Source organism: Cibotium barometz, chromosome 47 (genome assembly GCF_041138505.1).
Source record: "Cibotium barometz isolate CiBa-2024 chromosome 47, ASM4113850v1, whole genome shotgun sequence".
In the NCBI taxonomy this organism is placed as follows: Eukaryota; Viridiplantae; Streptophyta; class Polypodiopsida; order Cyatheales; family Cibotiaceae; genus Cibotium; species Cibotium barometz.
The window spans coordinates 40,334,169-40,351,691 of NC_141092.1; the positions used below are offsets into that span (position 1 = coordinate 40,334,169).

A 17,523-nucleotide genomic window follows, 5' to 3' on the forward strand; every position below is an offset into this window, starting at 1 on the left:
GCTTATTAAGATTAGCATTAAGCTTTTATATGTCTGCTAATTCCTACCCATCAGGCCAGCGCGTGGCGCATCCACGTTGCTTGGGAAAAATTCAGCTCACAATTCTGCAATTTGTTCAAACATATGTTCCATCAGATGCGTCCGTCATGTATCTCTTGCACAATTCTTAATTGAGAGGTTTCGTGGAATATCCAAGCATTTGAAATTTCAACGGTGGAGAAGGCTTTGCGAAAATCAAGGGTGGATAAAAATTACATGATTGCTTTACTCAAAAAGGTCTAAAAAGATAAGAGGAGATTCATACGCAAAGCTTCTTCAAGGCAAAACTTCATCAAAATCAATCGAAATTTGTCCGAATTTGGCCCGGCTTCGAACTGAAAATATTTTTAGTTTCCTATTCTGGTTCGGCTCAAAAAATTACAACAATTCAAAGTTGCAAGATTTTCAAATTTGGTCATTTTACACCTTCCCGAAGCTTAAATTCACTCTCGATTCTCAAATTTTTTCTACCACACGACCTTCCGATGCTTCGAGACTACTTCAAGCACTTTGGTGATTGCGTTGGATGGCCACACCGCTCTTCTAATAACCATGAGATTCAAGATCTTCAAAATCATTACCATGAGCAAAAAATCATATAAGTATTTCTAAATTTTTCCTATCTTTTATTTCTTTTTAGCATTCATCTGATCTACCTACACTTTCATCTATTCAAGAGCAACTCACAGCTTTAAAAGCACAATTAGTCAATGAACAAACTCATAGACTTGCATTAGAAGATTAATTGAAATCACGTAAGAGACATAAGCATGACACTTAAGGCGATAGCGATGAAGATTCTATTCTTTGAACCGTGAAAGTAACTTTAGATGCTCAAAGGGCTCGAAAAGAATCTCGCATTAGTCACAAAGCTTTTTCTTTTCAGAAATTTGATGGAAAGAAGGACACGCGCACGCTTTTGGCTTGGATTAGCCAATTCGATGACTATTTTCATGAGAGAAATTTTTCGAGAAAGACAAGGTCAAATGTGTTGTGAATCACTTGATTCAAAATGCTGCTTTATGGTGGAATACTACCAAGAAGGATTTTCAGTATGAAATTAAGAAACATTTTCTACCTCCTCATCAGTACAAGGCTAAAGCCCGCCGACAGCATTGGGATACTCTTAGGCAATTGAAAGGAGAGGATGTCCAAACCTATATTGAAAAATTTTAGAATGCTCTCATTCAAATGCAATCTATAGAAAAAGTGCAAGAAAAGCATCTTAAAAGGAAGTTAATCTCAGGATTGGATCCAAAGATTAGAGCCGAGGTTAATATGTTTCGTCCTCACACTCTTTCCTCTACTAAATATCTTGCTCTATTGTGAAAAGAAAAATGGTGTGCCTAGGTTCCAACAAGAGAATCGTACTTCTAAATTCTCCAAAGATTCAACATCTTCTAGTGGTTTTGACACAGGCGTTCTTCATTCAAGCAACCTTTTAACAAGGGTCAAAATCAAAGAAACCACCAATTCAACAACAACAAAGTAAAGATTGGCAACAATACTAATGGAGTGAGTGGAGAACCAAAGAAGGCAGATGTTCTAGATTCATTGACTCGAGATGAAAAAGCAAGCAATGTTCGATGTTACACTTGCCATCAGAGGGGACACTGTGCTAATAAGTGTCCAAATGACACCAACAACAACAAGAAGAAGAAGAAGCCAATGGCACGGCTTAACATGGTGGATGGAGATGAAGACACTAGCAATGGAGATGACAATGATGCTTACGACGACGACTACAAGCCAGAGTCTGATGGTAACGAGTTCAATGGTAAATCTGATCAAGAAGGTACTTCTAATCTTGATCATCATTCTTTTTCACCACATACTTTACTTAAAATGAAGGGAAAATTTCAAGATAAGGAAATCACAATCTTGCATGATGATGGTAGCACACACGATTTTATTTTTGAATGTCTTGCACATGCTCTTCATCTTGACATGATTCCTTCTTGTTTTAAAGCAAAGGCTGCTTTTCAAAATCAAAAGTATAATTGCACTAAGAAAGTAAAGAATCTTGCTTTTTCTATTGCACAATTTTCGGATCAACGTATTGTCTTAGTAACACCTTTGCATGGTATTGACATGATTTTGGGAATACCTTTTCGACATGAGTACACACCACAAATTGATTATGCAAAGCACACAATGTCTTTTATGTATCATGGAAAGAATGTTCATTTGCAAGGAATTTATGAGAGTAATAAGGATCAACCACTTTTGAGCCATACTCAAGCAAAAAGGGCTTTAAGGAAGAAGGAGAAAACCTTTTTAATTTTGGTTAACCAACTTAGTGCTCAAGAACCACCTCCTAAGGATACATCCCATGACTTTCATTTCCAAATTCTCCGACTGTTTTCTTAATGAGTTACCTCCTAGTCTCCCTAGATCACGTTCTGAAGATCATCACATAAACATTATTCCAGGTAGTGCACCGCCTTGTAGAGCACCTTATAGAGTTAACCCTCTTTAGCAAAGAGAAATTCATACTCAAATCGAGGAATTACTTTCTCGGGGACTTATTAGACAAAGTAATTCACCATATGGAGCACCAGTTCTTCTTGTAAAAAAGAAAAATGGTACTTATCGTATATGTGTAGACTACAGGGCTCTCAACAAGAATACTATTAAGAATAGATTTCCAATTCCTAGAGTTAATGATCTACTTGATAAATTAAGAGGAGCCAGCATCTTTAGCAAAATTGACCTAAAATCTGGATATCATCAAGTAAGAATGGCCCAGCAAGATATCTATAAAACTGCTTTTCGAATTCAAACTGGTCACTTTGAGTTTTTAGTAATGCCAGTTGGTCTTACTAATGCTCCTGCAACTTTTAGTCATATGATGAATAAAATCTTTCTTGAACATCAAAACTTTGTGGTTGTCTTTTTCAATGATATGTTAGTTTTTAGTAAATCTGAAGAAGAGCACGAAAAACACTTGGAAATTGTATTTAATTTGCTCAAGAAAAATGAACTTTACATTAATCTCGAAAAGAGTAGTTTCTTCCCAGAGTGAGATTAAGTATTTGGGACATATAGTTTCTGCTAAGGGCATACATGTTAATCCCAAGAAAATAGAAACTATTGCGACATAGCCACGTCCCAACAACCTTCATGCATTATGATCTTTTCTAGGGTTGTGTAGCTATTATCGCAAATTTTTCCGTAATTTTGCATATAAGGCGCACTATCTCGCTGAACTTCTCAAGAAAACCAAACCTTACGAGTGGACCGAACTTCAAGAGAAATATTTTCTTGCATTAAAATATGCACTTACTCATGCACCTGTGTTACAATTACCTGATTTTTCACATCTTTTCTTTGTGGTTGTAACCGATACTAGTAGTAAGGGCATTGGTGCTGTATTAATGAGATGGTCATCCTATTGATTTTGAGAGTAGGAAATTTTGCCCTTGTTGAAAGCAAGTATAGCACCTATGACAAGGAGTTGTTTGTTGTAGTCCATGCATTGAAAATTTGGAAACATTATTTGATGGGCTCAGAATTTCTTATAAAGACTGATCAACAGAGTATCAAATATTTGCTTTCTTAACCACTTATTTCAAATAGACATATTAAATGGGCAGCTTTTATTCAAAGTTTTCAGCCTATTATTCGATACCAACCTAGTAAAGAAAATGTAGTTGCTGACGCTTTGAGTAGAAGACCTTCCATTCAATATATTTATGTGATTGAGAATACATCTTTTGACTCTATGCGTGAAACTTATGAACAAGACCCTGACTTCAGTGATATTTGGTCTAGATTGAGAGACAATCATTGGACACCTTTTGCTGAGTATTCCTACGATGATGGATATCTTTTCTTCCAGAAAAGATTATGCAATACTCGACCTTTTAACATTCTATTTTAGAGGAATTACATCAGCCACCTTATGCGGGGCATCGAGGTGTTTCATTCATCTACAGTCCAGACTATTTCTAATGACTTTTATTGGCCTAAAATGAAAAATGATGTAGCTAAATTTGTGTCTGAATGTGATGTTTGTCAAAAATTAAAGAGTTCTAAGGGCAAGAAACTTGGTTTACTCATGCTACTTCCTATTTCTAATGCTCCTTGGGAATAGATTTCTATGGATTTTATCACTGGTTTTTCATTGACTATGAACCAGAATGATATGATTTAGACCATTGTTGATAGGTTTAGCAAACAAGCATATTTTCTTCCTTGTAAAAAGACTCTTACTGCACATTTGTTTGTTAAACACATCTTCACACATCATGGTTTACCACAAGTGATTATTTCTAATAGGGATTCTAAGTTTTGCAGTGATTTCTAGAGTACATTGTTTGATAATCTAGCCACTAAATTTGATTTTTTCATAACAACACACCGCATTCATCCATTAGGAAGGCACCTTTTGCAATTGTGTATGGAAAAACTTTACCTACTCTAATCACTCATTTGTCACACACTATTGAACCTGCAGATCAATTCACGATTGATTTCACTTTCATTCATAATCATGTTTGTAAAGCTATTTCTAATACACAACTGAAATACACTAAACAAGCTAATAAGAAAAGAAAGCACATGGTTTTTCAAGAAGGTCAATATGTTTTGCTTTGTATTGATGAAAAGAGATATCTTAAAAGTGTTGAGACTAATCCTGTTATTTGTTAAGTTAGCTCCTCATTTTTATGGTCCTTTTAAAATTACTCATAAGATTAATGACCTAGCATATAGGCTCTCACTTCCTTCTCATTGGAGAATTCATAATTCTTTTCATATTAGTCTTTTGAGGCCTTATAGGGGACCAATTCCTGCACATCCTGTAAACGAGAAAGCACCTAGTCTTATTGACCAAGTAGAGGAACTTCAACCTGAGGCTATTATTGACCATGAGACCACTACTACTCCGGCAGGTACTGTATATAATAGATATCTTTTGACCTTCAAAAATCATCCTCGGGCGAAAATGCTAAATGGATGTATGAGCGGTTTTTCTACACCTATCCCGACATCATCTAATCTCTTGGGTTAGTCTCATTTGTTCTTCTCTAACACGGGGTTGGGATGCTCTCTCATAGTTTTCTTTGGAAGGTTTTTGTAAATAAAAAGATATTAAACCTCCTTCTTCTTTTTTTCCCAAATTTTGATTTCCCCACATAACACTCTACACCTCGATGAGTTGCCGAAAAGCTATGTCAACCATCATGACGAATCCACAATAGCACAAGGCTCTATCTAAACCTTCTTCTTATGTGGAAGGTTTTTGTAAATAAAAAGACATTGAACCTTCTTCTTGTTTTTTCCCAACTTTTGATTTCCCGCACTAACACTCTAGACCTGAACGAGTTGCTTAAAGCTATGTCAACCATCATGACCAATCCACAATAGCACGAGGTTCTATTTGAAGATCTGATGGCTCTTAAAGGAAGAACATATGTTATACTTGACGCGCCTGCACGTGATTATGAGCCAATGATCCGAATAGATAACTTGCTACACTCAAACCCAAACTCGAGATGAAAGCTTTGCATTAAATCAAACCTTTCGATCCCATAATACCTATTATGCTAAACAATAAGAGGCCTATGTAAATACAACAAACTAGCCATGGTTACCATACCTAGTCACACAGGGCTTCAAGGCCATAAATGTTGGAGTTTGGGAAAATGTGGCTAGGCACACAAAGTTAGCTAATCCAAACCCAAGAGATCTTTTAAAAATCAAGATCATTATATACATGATCACCTATTGTAACAAAATATGGTGTAGCAAGTACCCCGTGAAAGCAGAGGCGAGGATATAAAGAGATCATGCCAAATGTGGTTGGTACGTATACAACAACTTACAGCTAATGGTATTCAACTAGCATGACATATACACTTGCTTGAAATATAGGACTTTACATAAGATCTCCATGGGCACTCCAAATAAAACCTTTGCACAAGTTGATAAAAAAGGAGGTTGACGAAAGCTCAAAGGGACATAAATTCCCATTGTTACTTCAATTTTCCCTTCTTTTTTGAATATAGCACCTTTGATACCTTGAATATGCAGCAGAATTACATGCTAAAATAGTCCAAACGGCTTAACTGAATATACCAGATCCAACAGTTTGTGGAACGATAGTTGAATTCTTCAAGCTACTGATTGTCCTAATTAATCAAGTAGATGATTATATATACACGTTCAATTGAGAAGCCATGAAGTTTGATCTTAATGGGGGGGGAGGCGGCTGGAAGAGGATGTCGTCATGTACTATTACCACAACCTTAGATGTATGCCACCTTTCATGCATACTACATTTGAAGACATGATCGAAACACGATTTTGGACACCTTTTTATTATCTCTGAATAACTATAAAGCAACTACCAACTCAAAGATCCAGATAAGACGCCTTTAAGAAATAAAGTTTTTTAGAATGGAATCTACATCAAGTGGGGGGGAATATTAACTCAACATCTCTTTTCTACATATGAGAGATTGCTTATAATAAGTGTCGTGAACAACACTGTAAATGTTGTATTATGGGAAAATCTGGCCAAGCTCATAATTAGTTTTTGGGTGCCCAAGGGCTAATTGTCCATAAGTGACTTTTTCTCATAATCTAAGATACAATCCCCCTCTGTGCCTTGCTTGTCTACTACTTGCTCTCTTGTGTTCTAGTCTTGTGTGTGAGAGAGACTTGAGAGTAGATTGTAGAATTCTTGGTGTATGTGCCTCCTGTTTATTGTGTGAGAGTCGACTATAGAATTCTTGGTGTATGTGCCTCCTATTTATCATGTGAGAGTAGATTGTAGAATTCTTAGTGCATATGCCTCTAATTTATTGTGTGAGAGTGAGAGTCCTTGTAGGTGCAAGGGGAGCTAGTGACAACAAGGAGAGGGATTTGGAGGAGAATAAGCTAGCACCAACTAGTGGAGCTTGGAGTCTAGCACCAACTAGGGGAGCTTGGAGTCTTCAAGAGATACGAGCTCAAAAAATCTGCAAGTCCTCCATGACACGTTGATGTGAGCATAGCTTAGTGTTTAAGTAATCTTGCAAAGGGTTGTGCAAGCCATAACACTCCTTTGTAACTCCTTGGCAACAAGGATGAATATCCCACTACGATTGTCATAGATTTTTACATATGTGTAGATGGTGAGACAATCCTAGATAAGATATGCTACCCTTGAGTGCTCAGAGAATGTACTAGATATGCTAAGGGTAGGGAGGAAGGGGACTTGTTTAAGTGTACCCACCCAATAGGGATATAATACCACCCTTGCTGAGAAAGCTCAAAGCCACACTAGTCCACAAACTCTCCTTACCTTAATGATATTAGGTTGGCATACTCACTAGCCTTAATTATCCCTTGCCTACTCTCTCTCACCCCCCTTAAGGTATGCCATTACAAGACACACAAGGGGGATTACTCTCCTTACCTTGATGATACAAGGTTGACATGCACTAGCCTTAACTCTCCCTTGCCTACTCTCTCTCTCTCTCTCTCTCTCTCTCTCTCTCTCTCTCTCTCTCTCTCTCTCTCTCTCAAGATATGCCATACAAGACACACAAGTTTGACATACTCACTAGCCTTAACTCTCCCTTTCTCTCTCTCTCTCTCTCTCTCCCTCTCTCTCTCTCTCTCTCTCTCTCTCTCTCTCTCTCTCTCTCTCATCCCCTTCCTCCCCCCTTAACATATGCCATTACAAGACACTAAAGGGGAATTAGTCACGAGACAATATTAAGCAAGTCGCCTTATAAAGGCCATCGTGGTTTCTTTTTATCTTAGAAGTTCTCATAGAGAGTGCAAAGCTATATGGGATGTAGAGGAGGAGGTTTAGATGAGATTACACTCAAGAGAGATGATCAACTTGCAACAATGGCTTTCGTTGGGAAAAAAGGAGAACAGATGGGAGAATATTACATTACTTGAGGAGAAGTAGCACATGTATGTATAAGTGGGTGATCATTGGTGGTGGCAATGTGGATGAGCGACACGTCGGATGAGTGAATTGGTGGGACGAAGTGCAACAATGTGAGGTAGTGTGGACGAGTAGATGAGTGACCTATTGGACGAGTGAGGACGAAGAGCAATAGGGCGAGTGAGGACGAAGAGCAATAGGGCGAGGTAATGGATGATCAAGTCAATGGCCAAGTGAGTGAGCATGTGATTGAGTGAGTCGACGAGTAAGTGAGTTAGTGGGTTGGGTGAGTTGGCATACAAGTAGTCCTGCCCACTTGTCAACGATAAAGATTCATTGTAAGACATTTTGGTGTCCATGTTTTGTGGATGACCCTGTGGGCATTGTTCATGGTGGTAGATGCTTGTGAAGTAGGCCTTAGCGAAATTTTTTACTATAGTACATAGAAGTGTTGTTCTATAATGTGAGGCACAAAGAGTTCCACCAATTTGAAAGAGTTGTATGATTGATTGTTTTCAATCTTTTTATCAAGTTCTATATCCTTTGAGAAAACTAAGGATATTTATTATAGATCTTATATATGTTTATAGTCTATGCACCCCCCCCCTTTCTCACTCCCTTCCCTTCTTTTTTATATAATCTCCTTTATGACATAGAACTATAAGTGGGCAGAGCAATAGTATTGTAGGGCCCTTATAGCTAGACTATCATTTGAAGAGTCCTTCACTCGTGATTAGAGGCGATTTGAGACTTATCTACATGCAAAGTACTAACTAATGTGTAGTGTTGGAACTAAGTCCCGATGTACTATAAAGAGCAAGTGGAGGTCTTATTTATGAGGATACCACTAGAGTTTTGAGAATTAGTATTTCACTATTTTGTTCATGATATTTGAAATTTTTATATATTTGAGGTGAAGCCTGCTAGTATATATTCGAGATTTGAAAATTTAGTATGTATTCGAGGTGAAGCATGCCTTGAAATTATATTCTAGCTTGCTAAATCTAACTTAAATCAATTTTGAGTTACATGAACATGTGTAGTCACTACAATAGCCATTTGGTCTCACGTAAGCCTTCTAGATTTGCATAGGAGCTAATGCTAATACTCTAACATGGAAGGAGGCTAAATCTACTACGTCGATCACCAAAGTGTTAGAACCTTTGCCAAGTCGTTTTCAATTTGTCACATTATACATTGTTCATTACTTCTACAAGGTACACAATAATTTGGATGTGTGTTTGTGTAATTCTTTCATTGTTATCACTATTATGTGTCAAAACTAAAGTGCAATTCTTCCATTGTTATCACTATTATGTGTTAAAACTAAGGTGCAAACTTCGCATCTCAAGTGAGTCTATGCAATTCTTCGTCAAAATTAAGGTGCAAACAATTTGTGCAATTCTTCCATTGTTATCACTTTACATTAGGTATCGAAGATTAAGTTCACTTCATATCTTGAACCGTATAGAGCATGTATATGATGCATTGAGGGTATAGGGTAACTGTGGCACATTAAGGGCACCTAACGTTTTCCAACATTTGCCTTTCGATCACCTATGTTTTTGCAAATTTTAGGTACATAGGTGATTCCCCCATTATCACACACATGTGAAGATGTAATTTTTAAAAGAAAGCATTGGAATTTTATACCATGGTTGCTTTCGTTTTATGGCAATGAAGGGTAAGTAGAAGAACATTTTATCAACAATATTGTATCACAATTTTGTCAATTAGGGCAAGGCATACTTTTGTAGATTGTGCCCTTAAATTTGGGGGCCAAGTGAGTGGGAACCGGAACATGCACACTTATTGGAATGGTTACCCTAGGGTCTTAGGATTTGATGGAGTGCCATAAGAAGGATTTTTTAATGCTACTTGAGTAGCTAGGCACTTTGTAGATCACTAAGAGGTGCTTTTGCTATTTGAGTAGCTAGGCAGCTTGTCACCAAGAGGTGTTTTTTGAAGCTTCTCGTTTGTGACTGGCAGCTTTAAAAGTAAAAGGGAGTAGATTTATACAACCATTAGTTGCCCATTTTTTTGAAAAAGTTTGTGCAACTAATTCCTAGTTGATGAGAGGACTCCTCTCAGGGCCTCGCATGCCCTTTTATAAACACCACACTCGCAGGCAACATTACAAGGTAGCATGATTCGGGGTAGCCAGCAAAGTTTGAATCCATAACCTCGGGGGAGCATATCAACCAAACACCTTAACAACTGAGCTATTGCCCGATGATTCCTTGCCCATTTATAGGAGGGCACCCCTCGGGACTATTTGACACCCCTTTTTTCAAAGGGGATCAATGGCAGACATTGTCGCTCAAAAATCGAGGATCGGGTGGGCCGTCGGATTTTGTGATCCATGTGTAATCCCTGTGAAATCCAAGTGTGAACCCTGTGTGAACTAGGGGCGGCGGCGGCGGGGGGGTCAGGACGCACTTTTGTCAGCATTAAAGAGGGTGCGGACTTTAAAGCAAGGCATCTTTTTTGAATTAAAGCTCCTTTATCACCCCCTTTGGATCATTTATGCCCATTTGGCATTTGGCTCCCTTTAGTCTCCCTTTAGTGGTGAGGCCTATTTCTGAGTGTAATGTGACCTATTAGCAATGTCATCCCAGTGTGAACCTTGTGTGATCTTGATGTGAACTAGTAGCAATGTCATCCTAATGTGAACCTTGTGTGATCTTGATGTGAATGGGTTGGCTTCTGGTTTAAACAATGATGGGATTTTTTTAGTAAACTAGTGCAAGGTTAAAGTTATCAACTATTCAAGGAGTGTGTTATGGCATCTTTCTTTGCAAGCAGTGATCTTGACAGACCGGTGTGGTCATTTGAGGATTGGCTATGGTGTGAATCAAGTGAGTACGATTCTGACTTTCTACATCCAATGATAGTATTACTGACAGTGAGCTCTCTACATCCAAGGACAATATCGTTGAAACAAGCTCCAATGAAGGCCGTTCATGCGAAGCCCCAAGACCACCTCTCAACTTGGAGATCAACTCAAGTATTTTTTTTCTGCTTGATCCACATTGGTATGTTTCTCAACGATTTTACTCCTTCAACAAAGCAAGTTACAACTTAATGAAGGGAGCTCTTGAAAATAACGATTCCACGAGATTAGAGGAGATAAAGGCATGTGACAGCACAGGTTCTTTGGATCTCAAGCGATGGAGAAAACTACGGGACAATTTGCGGCTACAAAAGAATGAAGATGGGTGCTCTAACCTATGCTTGGTCTCTTCACCACATTTAAAAATATCCCATATAAATGAGTGGGCCACAATTGTTAGAGAATGTCACATGGCAGAAGATGGAGTATCCCACCGTGATATTCATGACACTTTGTGCATGCTCAAGAGCGCCTGGTGCATGGATATAAGAAGGCAAGGCATCCCAATACAGTTTGTAAAAGATCTTCTACATAGCTGTAGTTGTTCGCATAGTGAAGATTCCAAAAGAGCGCTTAGAACAAATGGTATTAACAGGTTGAACACAAATCTAGCAAAGCAGGAATACGTGAACATCGCAGTTTCTAATTTGGGTCAAGCACTAGATGACATTGTCATTGAGCACAAAGTACGGCTAGTGTTTGTTCGCTCCAGAAATAGTTCATGTGGAAAGAAAAAGGTAATTGACTATGCATGTCGTAGAGGCAGGGAACCTCGAAGGCAAGGAAGCAAGAGAAGGCTAAGAAAATCTAAAAGGTGTGGATGTCCTTTTCGTGTTGCAGTACGTATTGACCATGTCTCTGATATTGCTTCCATCACTTTATATCCCTATCATCAAGGACGTGTGGGAGGCTCACGAGAAGACTTGTATCATCTACCTGTGCATCAAAATGTCCTCCAATGTTGTATAGAGGACTTGTTTGATGTGGGAATTCCGCGTCATGTGGCAAAAATGTCCTTGTCAAAGGAGAAGTTGCATTATGATAATGCCTCCAATGTGGATAAGGTAATCTATAGGTTTTTTATGATACCACGAGAAGTGTCGATGATGTCCTTCCAAATAAGATGGCAAGGTACAAAGCATACTAGCACATACCTCTCACTGAATTGGCAATAATGTGATGAACAAACGATGGCATTTATTGTCTTTTGTAGGGAGGCTATCTGGAGATGATTGGGTTGCAATGTGGAAAGAGGTACAACTATTGCAAAAACAAGGCAAGGTATGAAATTTAGTTGGCCATGTGTGTAAGGTGCTAGGCCCAGTGCAGCTTGAAAGTAACAAGATTTTCTTGGCAGTGTAGGTGTGCTATTGTCAACCCTACAATCCTTCTGTGGAGGTTGCTCAAAAAAGACCGTTCATTGTAATAATTCAAGATAAGTGGATGCTGCACATGGCAATGCGTTTTTCTTTGAACAACTCATTGGCATACGTATTTGGTTTATGTTATGCAGCACAAATGATCCAAGGTCTGAACAAGAAGCAATTGCTCTCTAGGTTACTCTCAAGACAGTGCGTATGGTATTCATTGACTTCCAATGTAATGCTTCTCATTGGTTACCATACGCTTCATTAATGTTTGGTAATGTATTCTGCAGGTTCCCAAGGAGTACCAAGACCATCTCTACTCCTAAATGTACCCTTTTGAATAGCTCTACAGAAGCTGCATTTGAGCTTAACTATGAAATTCTCTTGCAAAATTATGAGTTAAACACAAATGTGCATAGATATGTTACAAATGGTTGGTGTGGGAGTGATTGCCCTTGGCGAACTAGATGGCCAAGATTTGGTCGCCTCTTCAATTATGGAAATGTGGACACTACAAACATTGTGGAGAGACTATGGCAATATATAAAGTACACATTATTGAATGCACAGATTAATCGATCTGTTTTGGACTTGGTACATGCAATCATTGGTGACTCGCAAAGTGGCACTCGCATGGGTGGGACCTTATTAGAGTTTTTCAAGCAAAAACAAGAGATAGGTACTATGTTGGTTGCTTTTGCATAGTAATATGTTCACTTCTTAACTTAACTCCTTTGCGGACGATTCAATATCTATGGACATACTCAACAGCAAACAACACGTTTATGGGAAGGAGAAAAATTGCTGCAAAGATTTGAAGAACGGCCTTCTTCCGTGATTGCAGTAAATGAGCTAAATTTGCTATTCAAGATGTTAAGTGCTTCATCTAATAAATGGTATCATGTCAGTTTGCAGACCAATTTTTGTGATTGTCCGGATGTTGCAAGCAACTGCAAGCATCTATATGGCCTAAGGCTAATCATTGAGAAGCATTTTTGTCACCTGATTCCAATCCTCCCAGTCATAGACAGCACAAGAAGTATGCTTATGGAGGATACTACTAATGTTAGCGAGGGGCGCATTCAAAACATGCCTGAGATTAGTGTTGCATCCTCCAGTCTTTCAAAACGTCATGTACTTGCGAGCATCAATGAAATAAGAAGCATGCTCGATCAAGTTGAAGTGTGTGTGCAAGAGAGTGACTCATCTCATCTTGAAACTCTTTTGGACCATCTCAAGAGTTGCACATTAATCCTCATGGATGATCCAGCACCTAGACAGATCAAAATGCCCACTCGAGGAGGCATCCATCAGATACAGGAGCATGTCACAAGCACGAGGCTTGGCCATTTGGGGAAACGCATACAAAGGGCATCTTCAATAAGTGAAGAGGAGCAAATAGGAACTTGTCAACCCTCCAGGCCAAAAAGACTCACCACAGTGTTGAGAAGAAAGCATCAACATGGTCGGCAACGAGTGAGATTCCCAGAAAAACCATGGATTTGGTGTCCCCATTGTTGCTCAAAAACTTTTATGCTGGATAACTTGTTGCACATGCCATGCAATATTACCCTTGACATCAAGGCAGGCCCCAAGTGGTGGTGATTGTATTCTTGTTGGAAAAGTGGTAAGAATATGTGGGATCTCCTCTAGCGTTACTGCTAAAATTGTGTCATGTGATCCCGGCGGTGATGTAGATCAAGAGAGATGCTTTTCCTTGGCTCAAGATAATGGAGACATGCTGCGCAACGTGTTGGCCTCTGAGTGGATGCTTGTTCTCTTGTAATCAAGCTTTACACAACTCCATCCTCAATGAATTAAGAGTCTTGCTTTCTTTACCGCGTCTTTATGATCGTGGTTCACTTCAAATGAGGTTTTCATTTCTGTTATTATTTTTCAAAAGTTGTATGTTGTCGGGTCACATTGCCATGAATTGATGGGGTTCAAGTAGTGTTAATCACTCTTGGTTCACAAATGGTTCACACAAGGTTCACACAGGGTTCACAACTCTGTAAATATTTTCCCAAAGGTTCATGCTCGGTTCATGCTCTCGGTTCACATTGCCTTGAATTGATGGGGTTCACACATGGTTCACAAAAGGTTCACAATGGGTTCACACATGGTTCACAACCCTATGAATATTATCCCACAGGTGCATGCTCTCGGGTCACATTGCCATGAATTTATTGGGTTCACACATGGTTTACACATGGTTCACAAATGGTTCCCACTTGGATCACATTTGGATCACACATGGTTCACACAGGGTTCACTACCCTGCTAATACTTTTCTAAAATTGTATGCTCTTGGGTCACATTGCCATAAATTGATGGGGTTCACTCTTGGTTCACACATGGTTCACACTTGGTTCACTCAGGGTTTACAACCCTGTGAATATTTTCCCGAAGGTACATGTTCTCGGGACTCATTGCCATGATGAGTTCATTGGGTTTACGGTTCACACAAGGTTCACATTAGGTTCACACAGGTTTCACTTTAGGATCACACAAGGATTACAAGCATGAGTATCTTATTCACATACCCTCTAAGGATTATGTTCATCTACTTAGGAGCCCTTTTTGAGAACAAAGGGAGTACAGACCATTGTCTGTCTATTACCCACAACCACTCACATTAAAAATTAGCATAAGGGTCTTCTCATTCACAACATAATGGAGTTTTCCATCAAGGAAGATTTACAATCCATAAAGACAATGTGTTTGCTAAAAAATTATCCATGACCACTCACAATTAAAATTAGCATAAGGGACTTCTCATTCACATCACAATTAAAATTAGCATAAGGGACTTCTCATTCACATCACAATAGAGTTAAATATCAAGAAAGAACCACAATCTTTAAAGAAATTGTGTTTGTCAAGAAATTATCCACAACAACTCACATTAGAAAGGAGCATGAGGGACTTCACATTCACAACATAGTAGAGTTATTCATGAAAAACAAGAGAAGATAAGAAATAATGCAAATTATCATTGCCAAAATATTTGTCAAGTTTGTCAATAAGTTTGCTGCGATACAAACTAACTTTGCAATAATGCAAAGTATCATTCCCAAAATCGTTGCCACAATACAAAATGAGTATCATGTGAATCCAAAACTATGCCGACACAAAGAAGGTGAACTCATTGTATCTCCAAGATCTTTTTCTTCGCCCATGCGGCCAAATCTAGCTTCAACTACTCCACGACCTCATGTTTGAACCAGGTCCTAGTCAACTGCACACATAAGAGAAAATAAAATTGAATGAGTACAACTCCTTAATTGTGAAACTTAGAGATAAGACTCAAGAAAAGCATCTTACATAGCTCTTCGATCGTTTGCCATATGCTCCCTCAATCATCCGTTTCATGTAGGCCATGACATAGAATCCACAATCTATAGCATTAGGCTATTGCGGCACCTGCCAAAGAATCAAAGAATGAGTGAACCAATGCAAATTTTCATGGTTAGTGATCACAAGGGTGCCAAGATTATTACATGTGGTTTCTCCAAGGTATCCAAGGACTTCCTTGGCCTCTCCATAAACTCCCTCAATGAGTTGTTAGAGCAATGTGAAGCCATGATTTGCAAAGCCCTAAAAGCATAGTTGGTGTAGATGGTAAAAAAAGGTATTTTTTGTTCTAAGATAACAAAACAAGTAGCCAATATGTACCTGTAAACAGATGACAAATGAGTTGGAGACACTACCCTTGAGAGTGGATCAAGATATAGTAATCCATGAGTCTCCCATGGACAATGCACTGGCCTTTTATGGATATTGTTGTACAACACAAAAAGTTGCCAATGATGTCTGTAGAATGAGAAGCAACAAGAACACATTAATCCATTAAGCATCCTAATAGATAGTTTGAACATCAAAGGTACTAAGTTAGTAGACCTACCCATCCACAATTGGAAAGAAGATAAACAAGTACTTTGCCACATCTACCTCTCCAAAGTAACTATCAAGCTTTTTTTGCCTCTTGATTTCGACATGCCTTCATAAAGGCATATCAAAGACTGTCACAAAACCATGCTTTTCCGAAGACATGGCTTGGCATTGTGTTCTCGAACCACCTATAAATTAAGTGGTTCATTGATGTCACACCCGTGCAATATACATATGCATATGGAAAAGATCAAGCCTTTTTATAAAAATAGACTTACATATGACACAAATTCATTGTCCGTGTCGATGCTTTTTGAGTCACAATTGACTCCAAAAGACTACCATCAACCTCAACAACTTGATTCGATGCATGAGACACAAACTGAATAGCAAGACCACTCTCAAACCTAGATAGTGTAAAAGACATATGATCATACATGCAAGTAGAAAATGATTCACACATGAAAGATAAAAGACTCCTATTAAATAGTCTTACCTCTTAATGAAATCATCACATTTCAAAGGTTGACTTAAGTTAGCATCTATAGTTGTGCTTCCATTCGCAATGACCACGGTAATGGGAGCACTTGTGCTAGATAGAGGGGATTCACTAATAATAGTAGGAGACCCAAGCCTTGTGGATATACCAACCTATGCAAAATTAGAGAAACATTTGATACATATCCATTCTACACTTTATGAAAGCAACGTTTACATAAAGGAATTTATTTTTAATACACCTTCGCTTTTTTGGCCATTTGCGCATGAGTTGCAAGGGGAGTTTCCATTGACTCACCGATTTGCAATGAGCACAAGATTCGGCTTCCCTCGAAGAACGTACGAGCGCTATCCTCTTTCATAGGAGCCAAAAGTGGCCCTTGATCGTCAAAGCTCACCAACTTCTCCTATAAAAGAGAATGAGCAATATAAATTTAATGACAATAAAAGAACCTCTACCACGTAAAAAAGAATGAGAAAAAAGCATTAAGCCTCTGTTAGGAGAGTATTACCAGAGTGACTACTTCGTCACGTACTTCATGTGATCCATCATTTAAAGGATTGGCGGCGGGTGTGGATGTCATTGCATTATCCTTCGCTTCTATTAATCGCCTCTAAATTAAGAAAACACTACTCAAAATGATGCAAACACACATGAATATAATGCACTACCAACCAAAGCAATTATTCTATACTCACATGTTTCTCATAGCCTTCAGCAATCCGCTTGTTGGTGCGACTCAAGCGAATATCCTTTCCCGCGAGGTATTTTTGCATTGCACTCTCGACCTTCTCTCTAATGTAAGTATCCTTGCTTTCAAAGCATGATCTTTCATCATCACCCATTGCCTCCCAATCCTCTTCAGCCCTCTTTTTAAGTCGAGCTTCTTGAGTCCTCGTGTTTTTGTTGAGCTTGTGGTCCGGATTTTCAAAGCGCGCACGACATT

The 17,523-nt window shown here is 38.7% G+C and overlaps 1 long non-coding RNA gene across 1 annotated transcript; it reads right to left on the minus strand.

Annotated features, from left to right (window-relative positions):
• Positions 1–15,511: 15,511 nt before the first annotated feature.
• Positions 15,512–15,918, minus strand: LOC147611676 (uncharacterized). Its single transcript, XR_015263742.1, has 3 exons — positions 15,863–15,918; positions 15,688–15,784; positions 15,512–15,610 (listed from the first exon to the last, which is right to left on the minus strand). It is a non-coding gene; the product is annotated as an uncharacterized LOC147611676 (long non-coding RNA).
• Positions 15,919–17,523: the final 1,605 nt, after the last annotated feature.